Below are 14,525 nucleotides of genomic sequence, written 5' to 3'. Positions count from 1 at the left end.
CTATTGCTCTGTAGTATTGCTTGAGGTCAGGGATACTGATTCCCCCAGAATTTCTTTTGTTGCTGAGAATAGTTTTAGCTATCCTGGGTTTTTTGTTATTCCAGATGAATTTGATAATTGCTCTTTCTAACTCTGTGAAGAATTGAGTTGGGATTTTGATGGGTATTGCATTGAATCTGTATATTGCTTTTGGCAAAATGGCCATTTTAACTATATTGATTCTACTGATCCATGAGCATGGGAGGGTTTCCCATTTTTTGAGGTCTTCTTCCATTTCCTTCTTCAGAGTGTTGAAGTTCTTGTCATAAAGATCTTTCACATGTTTGGTAAGAGTCACCCCAAGATACTTTATACTGTTTGTGGCTATTGTGAAGGGGGTCATTTCCCTAATTCCTTTCTCAACCTGCTTATCCTTTGAGTATAGGAAGGCCACTGATTTGCTTGAGTTGATTTTATAACCTGCCACTTTGCTGAAGTTGATTATCAGCTGTAGGAGTTCTCTAGTGGAGTTTTTTGGGTCACATAGGTAGACTATCATGTCATCTGCAAATAATGATAGTTTGACTTCTTCCTTTCCAATTTATAATCCTTTGACCTCCTTATGTTGTCGAATTGCCCGAGCTAGTAACTCAAGTACAGTATTAAAAAGATAAGGAGAAAGGGGGCAGCCCTATCTAGTCCCTGATTTTAGTGGGATTGCTTCAAGTTTCTCTCCATTTAGTTTGGTGCTGGCTACCGGTTTGCTGTATATTGCTTTTACTATGTTTAGGTATGGGCCTTGAATTCCTGATCTTTCCAAGACTTTAAGCATGAAAGGATGCTGAATTTTGTCAAATGCTTTTTCAGCATCCAATGAAATGACCATGTGGTTTTTTTTTCTTTGTGTTTGTTTATGTAGTGGATTGCGTTGATGGATTTCCGTATATTGAACCAACCCTGCATTCCTGGAATAAAGCCTACTTGATCACGGTGGATGATCATTTTGATGTGTTCTTGGATTCGGTTGGCAAGAATTTTATTGAATATTTTTGCATCGATGTTCATAAGGGATATTGGTCTGAAGTTCTCTTTCTTTGTTGGATCTTTGTGAGGTTTTGGCATCAGCGTAATTGTGGCTTCATAGAAGGAATTGGGTAGTGTTCCTTCTGTTTCTATTTTGTGGAATAGTTTGAAGAGTATTGGTGTTAACTCTTCTTTGAAGGTCTGATAGAATTCTGCACTGAAACCATATGGTCCTGTGCTTTTATTGGTTGGAAGACTTTCTATGACTCCTTCTATTTCTTTAGGCATTATGGCTCTGTTTAGATGATCTATTTGGTCCTGATTTAATTTTGGTATTTGGTATCTGTCAAGGAAATTGTCCATTTCCTCCAGATTCTCCAGTTGTGTTGAGTATAGGCTCTTGTAGTAGTATCTGATGATTTTTTGGATTGCCTTAGTTTCTGTTGGTATATCCCCCTTTTCATTTCTAAGTTTGTTAATTTGGATACTTTCTCTGTGCCCTTTGGTCAGTCTGGCTAAGGGTTTATCTTGTTGATTTCCTCAAAGAACCAGCTCCTGGATTCGTTGATTCTTTGTATGGTTCTCTTTATTTCCAATTGATTGATTTCATCACTGAGTTTGATGATTTCCTGTCTTCTACTCCTCCTGGGTGAATTGGCTTCTTTTTGTTCCAGGACTTTCAGGTGTGTCATTAAGCTGCTAGTGTATGCTCTCTCCATTTTCTTTTTGGAGGCACTCAGGGTTATGAGTTTTCCTCTTAGCACTGCTTTCATTGTGTCCCAAAGATTTGGGTATGTTGTGCCTTCATTTTCATTAAATTCTAAAAAGTCTCTGATTTCTTTATTTCTTCTTTGGCCAAGGTGTCATTGAGTAGAGTATTATTTAGCCTCCATGTGTATGTGGGCTTTCTGTTGTTTTTGTTGCTATTTAAAACCACTCTTACACCATAGTGATCTGATAGGAGGCATGGAATTAGTTCGATCGTCTTATATTTGTTGAGGTCTGCCTTGTGACCAATCATATGGTCGCTTTTGGAGAAGGTACCATGAGGTGCTGAGAAAAAGGTATATCCTTTTGCTTTAGGGTGAAATGTTCTATAAATATCAGTCAAATCCAAATGGTCCAAAGCTTCAATTAGTTTTACGTTGTCCCTGTTTAGTTTCTGTTTTCCTGATCGGTCCATTGAGGAGAGTAGAGTGTTGAAGTCTCCCACAATTATTATGTTAGGTGCAATGTGTGCTTTGAGCTTTAGTAAAGTTTCTTTTACGAATGAGGGTGCCCTTGCATTTGGCGCATAGATGTTCAGAATTGAAAGCTCTTCTTGGTGGATTTTTCCTTTGACTAGCAAGAAGTGTCCTTCCATGTCTCTTTTGATGACTTTAGGTTGAAAGTCAATTTTATCTGATATTAGAATGGCTACTCCTGCTCGTTTCCTGTGAAGATTGGCTTGTAAGATTGGCTTCCAGCCTTTTACTCTAAGGTAGTTTTTATCTTTGACACTGAGGTGTGTCTCCTGTATGCAGCAAATTGTAGGGTCCTGTTTCCTTATCCAGTCTGTTAGTCTATCTCTTTTTATTGGGGAATTGAAACCATTGATGTTAAGAGATATTAAGGAATAGTGATTATCACTTCATGTCATTTTTGATGTTCTTTTTATATTTGAGTGGTTATCTTCTTTTGGGTTTGATGAAGGAAGGTAACTATCTTGCTTTTTCCAGGGTGTAGTTTCCCTCCTTGTATTGGAGTTTTCCTCCTATTATTCTTTGCAGAGCTGGGTTTGTGGAAAGATATTGTGCAAATTTGGTTTTGTCATGGAAGATCTTGCTTTCTCCATCTATGGTGATTGAAAGTTTTGCTGGGTATAGTAGACTTGGCTGACATTTGTGTTCTCTTAGAGTCTGCATGAGATCTGCCCAGGATCTTCTAGCTTTCATGGTCTCTGGTGAGAAGTCTGGTGTGATTCTGATAGGTCTTCCTTTATATGTTACTTGGCCTTTTTCTCTTACTGCCTTTAATATTCTTTCTTTGTTTAGTGCATTTGGGGTTTTGATTATTATGTGACAGGAGGTATTTCTGCTCAGGTCCAGTCTGTTTGGAGTTCTGTAGGCTTCTTGTATATTCATAGGCATCTCTCTCTTTAAGTTAAGAAAGTTTTCTTCCATAATTTTGTTGAAGATATTTTTGGCCCCCTATTTGGACTCTTATCTTAATGGTATAGTTGGGTATTGAAGTAGACTATCTTCAATTTTCTTAGAAACCAACATATAGATTTCCAAAGTGGCTGTACAAGTTTGCACACTAACCAGCATGGAGAAGTGTTCCCTTTGTTCCACATCCTCACCCGCATGAGCTGTCAGTTGTGGTTTTGATCTTAGACATTCTGACAGGTGTAAGACAGAATCTTAGAGTCATTTTGATTTGCATTTCCCTGATGGCTAAGGATGTTGAACATTTTCTTTAATGCTTGTCGTCAAATGATATTCCTCTTTTAAGGATTCTCTCACTAGATCTGTCCTCCATTATAATTTGGTTTGCTGATATCTTGTTTCTTGAGTTCTTTATATATTTTGGAAATTAGCCCTCCATCAGGGTTAAAGGGGTTAGTAAAAATTTCCCATTCTGTAGGTCACCATTTTGGTCTGTTGACAGTATCCTTTGCCTTAAAGAAGCTTTTCAGTTTCATGAGGTCCCATTTATCAATTGTTGATATTAGTGCCTACACTATTGTTGTTTAGGAAGTTGTTTTCTATGCCAGTGTATTCAAGGCCATTCCTTATTTTCTTTACCATCAGGGCCAGTGTATCTGGTTTTCTGTAGATGTCTTTGATACAGACTTAAGTTTTATGCAGGCCCATAAATATGAATGTATTTTCATTCATTTACACACCAACATGCATTTAGACCAGAACCATATTTAAAGATTACTTTTTTTCCATTGTATAGTTTTGGCTTTTCTGTCAAAAAATAGGATGTTTATAGTTTTTTTTTTTTTGTCTATGTGGATTTATTTCTAGGTCTTTGATTCAATTTCATAGATCAAATTATCTGCATTTATGCCAGTACATTTAGGATTTTGTTAATATATTTCTATATCCCTGTAGTAACTGGAAATTAGGCATGGTGATAATATAAGTGGTTCTTTGATTATACAGGATTGTTTTAGATCTCCAGGTTTATTCCCCATATGAAGTTGAGTGTTGTTTTGTTCAAGGTCTGTGAAGAATTGTATTTGATGTTTGATGAGAAATGTGTTCAATGTAGATTACATTTGATAAAATGGCCATTTTTACTATGTTAATTAGACCTATCATGAGCCTGGAAGATCTTTCCATCTTCTGATATGTTCTCCAATTTCTTTCTTCAAAGAATTGAAGTTCTTATCCTTTAGGTCATTCACTTGCTTTGTTAGGGTTGACCACTGTATTTTTTATATTATTTGTGGCAATTGTGTAACTGCTTCACTGATTTCTTTCTCAGCTCATTCATCAGTTATATATAAGAGGACTAATCATTTTTCTCTTTTGTAGTTGGTCTTGTATCCAGCCACTTTGCTGAAGGTATTTATCAGCTATAAGAGTTTCTTGGTAAAATTTTTGAGTCTGCTTATGGATATTATCATATTATATATAAATAACAATACTTTGATTCTTTCCTTCCTATTTATAATGTCTGGACCCCCCTTTATTTGTCCTTTTGCTCTAGCTAGAGTTTCAAGTATTATTGAATAGATAGGGAGAGAGTGGACATCATTAGTCTTCTTATTTCAGTGGTATTGCTTTGAGTTTCTCTCCATTTAATTTAACATTGGGTATTACCTTGCTGTATATTGCCTTTATGATGTTTAGTTATGTCTCTTGTATCTCTAAAAGTCTTCCAAGACTTTTATCATGGAAGGTTGTTGGATTTGTCAAAGTAATTTTTTAGTGTCTATCAAAATAATCATGTGAGTTTTTTTCTTAGTTTGTCTATAGGGTAGATTACATTGATGTATTTTTGTATGTTGAAACATCTCTAAATCCTTGGGATGAAGCCTACTTCATTATGGGGGATGATCTTTTTGATGGGTTCTTAGATTCAGTTTCCAAGTACTTTATTGAATAGTTTTGTATCAATGTTCATAAGAAAACTTTGTCTGTCATTTTATTTCTGAATTGAACCTTTGAGTGGTTTAAATATCAGAGTGATTGTGTCCCCATAACATTAATTTGACAATGTTCCTCTGTTTATATTTTGTAGAATAATTTGGTATTGTTTTTATACAGAGTGTTTTCAACCTCAGACTCTAGAAATTCACAGAAGGAAAAAAAGACTTTGACATAATGTCAAAGCCACAAAGTAGTGGCTTTGTTTTTAAAGATCACAAATCTAGATTCTCATTCTCAATTCTTCTTTCTAAGCACAGCACAAAAGAAATGGCATTAACATATAGTATATGTCCTTATATATTCATGATTCTAAAAACTCCCTCTCCCTTCACCCACTAACACATGTAGAATGCCAAAAGGCCATTGGTAATGCTGCTTGGTTTTACTTCATTGTATATACTTTAATATAATCAGAAATGCTTGGTATCTAGAAATAGAGATAATGATGAATCCATACATTACTAGTATTGTCTCATATGGGTTATTTTTTCATTAATTAATGTAGCCAATTTTGAAGGCAACTCTGAGATGGTGAGAAAAAAGTGTGTGTGTGTGTGTGTGTGTGTGTGTGTGTAATGTTCTGTAGATATCACTTAGGGCCATTTGTTTCACAATGTCATTAATTTCATTATTTCTGTTTAGTTTTTTGTCTAGATGGCCTAACCTTTGTGAGAGTGGGGTATTGAAGTCTCCCACTATTTGAGTGTAGGATTCATTTTGTGATTTAAACTTTAGTAGTGCTTTCTGTAAAAATGTGAACACTCTTGCCTTTAGAGCACACATGTTCAGAATTGAGATATTACTGTGATAGATATTTTTGTGTTCATGAGTATGAAGTGCTCTTCCCCATCTTTTTCTTTATTTTTTTATTTGATATATTTTTTATTTACATTTCAAATGATTTTCCCTTTTCTGGCTCCCCAATCTCTGAAAGTCCCATAAGCCCTCTTCCCTCACCCTATACCCCGATCCACCCCTTCCCACTTCCCTGTTATCGTATTGCCCTAAACTGCTGCACTGAGCCTTTCCAGAACCAGGAGCCACTCCTCCGTTTTTCTTGGACATCATTTGATAAGTGGATTATGTTTTGGGTATTCCAAGTTTCTAGTGAGTGCATACCATGATTGATCTTTTGAGACTGGGTTAACTCATTTAGTATGATGTTCTCCAGCCCCATCTTTTTCTTTACTAATTTTGATCCAAAATTTGCCTTGTTAGGTATTAGAATAGCTACACCAGCTTGTTTTTTGGGTCTATCTGCTTGGAAAATCTTTTTCCAATCCTTTACTCTGATATTTTGTCTGTCTTTGCTGTAGAGGTTTGCTTCTTATATTCAGTAAAAGGATGAATCCTGTTTTTTTTTTTAACCTTTCTGTTAGCCTGTGACTTTTTTCTATCTAGTCTATTGATTTTAAACAAGAACAGGGGTCTTCTTCTGGAATTTTGGTCCACAATATGGAGCCAGGGCTGAGGGCATTGCTAGAGATAGCTGGGCTGGCTCTAAGAAGTGGTGTCTTATCTAGTGTTCCTATACTGGATTTGCCTCCAGTAGAGAATCAACCTTCTGCTGGATATTGAACTGAGGGGAGGACTTAAAAATAGTTTCAATGTGCATTTCTTTAAGGATTCAGGATATTGAATACCTTCATTTATCTTATGAGAACTTCCTATCCATGGTATGCATGAAAGCTTTTGAAAAGATCTACAACATATGCTGAACCTTCTGGGATGCTGTTTAGTTTATTAAAACTGATTGTGGGTAGTTTGCAGTGTTGTAAGTCCAGAGTCACATTATATTGTGTGAATCATTAGGATCCTTAATAGCCACCTATTGCCTATCTGTCTGTGTGGCATAGCATTGTTTTGTCCATTTGTAAATCCTATGGGATAAACAAGAAGAACACTATGTGTTTAACTTTTATTGACAGAGACTATAAGGATGCTGGCACATTCACTAATAAGTAGAAAGTGAAACATCTTTGGTATTGTCTCAGGTCTTGCAAGTAGGATTGTGGCCCTTGTACCATTAGTTTGAGAAGCTTTTGTAAGTATATGAGAAAGTCTTCTAAGCAGCCTATACTAACCTGCTAACATCACAAATTTTAAGAAAATTATTGAGAAATTAGTATGCACTTATATTTAACAAGGATTTTTCTAGGTATGCATCATTAAAATTGGGTAGAGGTAAACAATCTGACTTACCTTATTAAGTCCAGATATTTGCTAGTTTGTGTTTGTGTGTGTATGTGTGTGTGTGTGTGTGTGTGTGTGTGTGTGTGTTTAGCTCCTGTTTATTCATTGCAGTCTCAAAAATCTGTTCCTTAATGAAGTATATAAAGAAAGTGAAATACTTGGGACATACAAGGGCTTTTTCAACATTAGTTCGTTCTGTGTCCCTTCACCTTCTCTAACACTGAGCAGCAATACTATTGGAAAACAGAGCTGGATTTCTGCACCAAGGCCATCAAGAATGCTCATCTCAGTTATTTACATGTTAAGATCATATGTGTAGGGATGTTTCCAGGTGTGTAGTTGCCATGACTGCACACACAGACCATGGACCTCTAATATTCACATGTCACACATGAATGAGTGAGGCACTAGAGTGAATGAAAGGTGTCAGCCCAGCTGCACACCTGTCCATTGTTTGGCCAAGTCTTGCTATTCTTTCTGTCTTTTGATTTCTTTGTCCCATTCTAAACAGTTTGACAGAATCTCTTACGTTGAACTTATGCAGATCACAGGAGACAACCTATAGTCTATCAGGCTTACAGAATTTATGATTTTTTTTATATATTTTCAATTTTTGCATTAGTTCTTTGACAGATTCAAGTTTCACACAAAGTGTTTTGGTCATATACACATACCCCAACTCTTCCTAGATTTACTCCTTTTCCAAATCCACCCAACTTTGTACCTTAAAACAACAACAACAATAACAACAACAATATCCTTCAAGGCCAATTTGGTGTAAAGAACTAGCAAATAATGTAGCAGGAAGCATTGACATAGTTTTGAATTGTACATTTTTTTTAATGCTCAAATTTACTATTTAATTCAGAAAATTTAATTGTATGGATTACATAACCATCAATTTTTCTTAACATTATAATTATTTTGTGAGATACATTCTTAGCATGAAATATATTTCTTGGATGAGAAAGTATTCTCATATGATTCATAGTCAAAATACAATTTGTATAATTATTTAATTACTCATTGGTTCTGTCTAGATGGAAAGTCACACTATCATTTAGAATAGTAACTGTTTAATTGTATTATCCAATGATTCCAAAGAGCACTTTCTATATAATTATACCATACTGAGCACCTAGATTAAGTTAATTCAAAAGGGACAAAATAATCCAGACTCACTCTAAACCTTATGTCTAGTCCAAATGTTCCCTTTGCATTGATGCTCTCATGGAGAACACCTGGTGTACTCTGTTCCCCCGGAGAGTGCAGATTCTCTGAGTTAGTCTCCTATCCTCATTCTGAAAGACTTTTTGCCACTGAAACTTCGCCTCATAAATATTTCTTTAATTTCTCCTTTCTATTGCTCATAATCCTGTCACTGAGTTTTATTTTTGACCTTAGTTGACTTTGTACAGTTATGTAGAACATTTTATTTTATAAAAGACCAAGTTTCTTAAAAGTACAAACGACTTCATGCCTTTATTGCTTACTCAATCATACTAAGATGTGTGGCACTGAGAACTCAGTTCTGATTTATTTATTTATTTATTTTTTTAATTTTCTTTCTTTTTTTTTTAAATTTATTGATACATTTATTTACATTTCATATGATTTCCCCTTTTCTGGACCCCCATTCCCCGAAAGTCCCATCAGTCCCCTTCCCTCCCCCTGTTTTCCCACCCAACCTTTCCCACTTCCCTGTTCTGATTTTGCTCTATACTGCTTCACTGAGTCTTTCCAGAACAAGGGGCCACGCCTCCATTCTTCGTGTACCTCATTTGATGTGTGGATTATATTTTGGGCATTCCAGTTTTCTAGGTTAATATCCACTTATTAGTGAGTGCATACCATGATTCATCTTTTGAGTCTGGGTTACCTCACTTAGTATGATGTTCTCCAGCTCCATCCATTTGCCTAAGAATTTCATGAATTCATTGTTTGTAATGGCTGAATAGTACTCCACTGTGTAGATATACCACATTTTTTGCATCCACTCTCCTGTTGAGGGATACCTGGGTTCTTTCCAACTTCTGGCAATTATAAATAGGGCTGCTATGAACATAGTGGAACATGTATCCTTATTACATGCTGGGGAATCTTTTGGGTATATGCCCAGGAGTGGTATAGCAGGATCTTCTGGAAGTGAAGTGCCCAGTTTTCGGAGGAACCGCCAGATTGATTTCCAGAGTGGTTGTACCAATTTGCAACCCCACCAGCAGTGGAGGAGTGTTCCTCTTTCTCCACATCCTTGCCAACACCTGCTATCTCCTGAATTTTTAATCTTAGCCATTATGACTGGTGTAAGGTGAAATCTCAGGGTTGTTTTGATTTGCATTTCCCTAATGACTAATGAAGTTGATCATTTTTTAAGATGTTTCTCCGCCATCCGAAGTTCTTCAGGTGAGAATTCTTTGTTTAACTCTGTACCCCATTTTTTAATAGGGTTGTTTGTTTTCTGGAGTCTAACTTCTTGAGTTCTTTATATATATTGGATATTAGCCCTCTCTCTGATGTAGGATTGGTGAAGATCTTTTCCCAATTTGTTGGTTACCGATTTGTCCTTTTGATGGTTTCCTTTGCCTTACAGAAACTTTGTAATTTTATGAGGTCCCATTTGTCAATTTTTGATCTTAGAGCATACGCTATTGGTGTTCTGTTCAGAAACTTTCTCCCTGTACCGATGTCCTCAAGGGTCTTCCCCAGTTTCTTTTCTATTAGCTTCAGAGTGTCTGACTTTATGTGGAGGTCCTTGATCCATTTGGATTTGAGCTTAGTACAAGGAGACAAGGATGGATCAATTCGCATTCTTCTGCATGCTGACCTCCAGTTGAACCAGCACCATTTGTTGAAAAGGCTATCTTTTTTCCATTGGATGTTTTCAGCCCCTTTGTTGAGGATCAAGTGGCCATAGGTGTGTCTTTGTTTACATTCCAAATGCTTTCTCCTTTCCTGGTTTCCCCCTCCCCATTGGTCTCATAAGCCCTCTTCCCTCTGCCCATCTCCCAATCACCCACTCCCATTTCCCTGTCCTGGTAGTCCAATACAATGCTGGATCAAATCTTTTGAGAACCAGGGCCCTTTCCCTCTTCTTGGGTATCATTTGATATCCTGTGTCTTGAGAATTCAGAGCTTCTGTGCTAATTAATATCCACTTATCAATGATTGCATTCCATGGGTATCCTTTTGTGATTGGGTTACCTCACTTAGGATGATATTTTCCAGTTCCAACCATTTGCCTAAGAATTTAATGAATTCATTGTTTTTAATTGCTATGTAATACTCCATTGTGTAAATATACCACATTTTCTGTGTCAATTTCTCCATTGAGGGGCATCTGGGTTCTTTCCAGCATCTGGCTATTATAAATAAGGCTGCTATGAATGTAGTGGAGCATGTGTCTTTATTGCATGCTGGGGAATCCTCTGGGTATATGCTCAGGAGAGGTAGAGCTGGGTCCTCTAGAAGTGTCGTGCAGTTTTCTGAGGAACAATCAGACTGATTTTCAAAGTGATTTTACCATCTTGCAATCCCACCAGCAGTGTAGGAGTGTTCCTCTTTCTCCACATCCTCGCCAACACCTGCTGTCTCCTGATTTTTTAACCTTAGCCATTCTGACTAGTGTGAGGTGAAATCTCAGGGTTGTTTTGATTTGCATTTCTCTAATGCTTACTGATGTTGAACATTTCTTAAGGCGTTTCTCAGCCACCCAAAGTTCTTCAGGTGAAAATTTTTGTTTAGCTCTGTACCCCATTTTTAATAGGGTTATTTGGTTCTCTGGGGTCTAACTTCTTGAGATCTTTGTATATATTGGATATTAGCCCTCTGTCGGATTTAGGGTTGGTAAAGATCCTTTCCCAATCTGTTGGTTGCTGTTTTGTCCTTTTGACAGAGTCCTTTGCCTTACAGAAACTTTGTAATTTTATGAGGTCCCATATGTCAATTCTTGATCTTAGAGCATAAGCTATTGGTGTTCTGTTCAGGAGCTTTCCCCCTGTGCCCAGTTTCTTTTCTATTAGTTTCAGTGTATCAGGTTTTATGTGGAGGTCCTTGATCCACTTGGAGTTGAGCTTAGTACAAGGAGATAAGAATGGATCAATTCACATTCTTCTGCATGCTGACCTCCAATTGAACCAGCACCATTTTTGTTGAAAAGGCTATCCTTTTAAGGACTTCTTGCATCACAGAATATAAATTATTCCATCCTGTGATTTGTTAGAATACATGTCACATGTCCATCTTTCTTTTGTTTTTTATTGGGGGAGGCTGAGAACAAATACACTTTTATTAATGTTTTGAACACCTAGAAAACTCTGCAGGATAAGGAAAAAGATTAGAGTTATGACTTTGATTCCATCTTTCTCCATCATGAGCATATTCCTCTATCTTTGAACTGCATAATATATTTTGTTGTCAATACTAATAATTTTATGTAGACTTTTGTTGTATACTAAGTGTTTGATAGGCTCAGAAAGCTGCTTAACATAGTACTTTGTGAAAGCAGCCAGGCCAGGGAAGGAGTATTGTTTCAAGCAATGTGAGGTAAATATCTGAATTAAAGTCCAGGAATAATTTCTGAGCATATCTCCACCATAAGTGAAAGAGATGAACAGACACTAGGACAATGCAGTAGAATCTATGCATTTAATTGTTACTAAGTATGACAGCATTAAATGATTTTCATGATGCTTGCTATAAATTTCTATAACTATGTGATTCTTCACAGTATTATTTGAAATTCTAATACTTGGCTCAGTTTTTAAAGATGTGGAACTAAGGATATAACCTGCTCAAGGCTACAAATATAATGGAATTAATCAAGCAAGACTCACGGAATTTAAACATAAAAGTAATATTTCCTCTACTTCCTCCTGCCCCCTTTAAACTATATCAAAGTATACAGTTCTTCTCCATCCCTGAGGCAACACAGAAGATTTTTTTGGTCACTGGTAGAGAATAGACAGTTTAGGTTAATTTTGTTTCAGAAACTTATTAATTAAAATGCCTACTCCCTTATAATCATTACAGCTATAGACTTGATCAAAGGTAAACTAGATTCTATATTCTCTGGCTAGAACCAATTTCTCTAGGAAAGTAGATATGGTCAGCCTTTTCCTCTCTGCTTACTGGCCCTGCCCCCTTGTAGATACACTTTGAATTTCTCAAGGCTGTGGAGATGCAGATTGAAGGAATCGAGGTTAGTGATCCATAGGTCTCCTTTGGTAGGCATAATTGTGAATGGCCATTCTGCGACCAGGTACAAGAGATGTAAGAGTCTGTTTTCATTTGGAATCATCTCCATGACTTTGAAAATCTACTATCACTGACAACCTTGCTGCTGTTATTCTCACCTATGATTTTCTCTTCTTGTCCAAGTGAACTCTAAAGATCATTTTCTCCTACAGGCACTAGACTGTTATTCATTTATCTCACTTGCAGCTTTATCATCTCTAGGGATTTGACACTAGAACATCATTCTCTTTTATATGGCCAAAAAGTTGTTCCCATTTCTTTCATTTCTCAATGGATATTCTATACACAATTGAGATGTAATTACATTGTGCTCAACTATAAAGAAACACTTTAAAGTACACCACTGGGTGATTTTATTGTTGTACAATTGTCAAAAAATACTTACAGAAAACTAGAGAGTATAGATTAACACACTATATGATCTGGTACAATTGAGAGGTACGATATGCAGAAGCTGTATGATGCTGTTGCCAGTATAGTAATACCTAGACTACTTTTATATCAAGTGTTTTATATATAAATGGAGGGAGATGAGATAGGATAGTGAAAGAATACCATAGTAAACAGAACATTCAGCTCACATAGTGGTTTTCAACATTGCTTTAAGTACTATGTCTTATACATAACAGTATGTGCTCTATGGTATGTAACTGGCTTGTCAGTAGATAAGTTTCACAAGTATTACCATCAGCATTGCAGCAGAACATTACATGAATAAGTTACAATGGCCAGCATATATCTAGGCTATAAGGATTCTCAACATCTTTGCCACATCATGGGACCACTGCTCTATATGCAGTCATCACAGACAAAAATGTCATTAAATAATAAACGACTATACTAATTTAAGCATATCTTACAAACACATGAGACACATAGCAAATGCATTGTAATTCTGTAGAAGATTCTCTGATTAGTCTTAAGTTGAAAACAAGCATTTGTTTCATGTCCTTTGTGTATGAATATTAGACATAAGTAGAGATATTGGGAGCATGATGGGTGTAGGATTGGAGAGATGGTTCATCAGGTAAAGGCAGAGTTTGGTTTCCAACACCACACTGTGGCGTAGAACCCTCTGTAAATCCAGTTCCAGGACATTTGATGCCTTCTTATTACCTCCTTCAGCACCAGGTACACATGTAATATATACAATATAGAAAGGTGAAACACTTATATACACAAAACAAATCTAAATTTAAAAAAAACTTTTAATGGAGCATGTTAGCATCTTTGTCTGAATTGTCTCTTTCCACATGTCATTCTTTAACATCATAATAATTATAACATTTATGGAAATGTGCTGTCTCAAACTGCCGAGGTATTTTAGGTTAAACCATGGCAAACTTTATGTATAGTTGTCTATTTCAATGATCGAAAATATAGGTTAAGATATTTGAATTGAACTCATGTCTATGACTGTTCTGCTCCTGTTGGATGGGGTACAAAGATGGTTTTGCTCATTCACCCATGTGGATTCAGATGTACTTCATGCTGATTTCTGAAATATACTATAATTTAACAAGTCAGAAATGACTCCTTTTTGCTTTTTTCAGTCAAACCTAATTATACTTTCTTGCTTCCATCTTCATTGTATGACTAGACACAACTTATTCCTTCACACTATCAAGAAATGAATATAGAATCTCAAATAGAGACTCACAAAGCATGTGATTTCAAAAGCAGTAAAGCTGTAGAAACAGACACAGATTTCCCATCAAATCTAGTGATGGAAATAGTTAAGAAAAATAAAAGAAAATATAAAACAATACAATTATGACAGATATTAAATAGTTTAGGAAATCTTGTTTCTCTTATTAAATCTAAAATGACAACTGCCAAGGGAAATTAAGAAGAGAAATGAGTGATAATATGAGATGTTGCATTTACGATGAAGGAAGATGAAAAAATGGATAAAATAAGTAGAGGAATTTG

The sequence above is a fragment of the Apodemus sylvaticus genome, chromosome 5 (genome assembly GCF_947179515.1).
Source record: "Apodemus sylvaticus chromosome 5, mApoSyl1.1, whole genome shotgun sequence".
Classification (NCBI taxonomy): Eukaryota; Metazoa; Chordata; class Mammalia; order Rodentia; family Muridae; genus Apodemus; species Apodemus sylvaticus.
Note: the sequence above shows the minus strand (reverse complement) of the source record.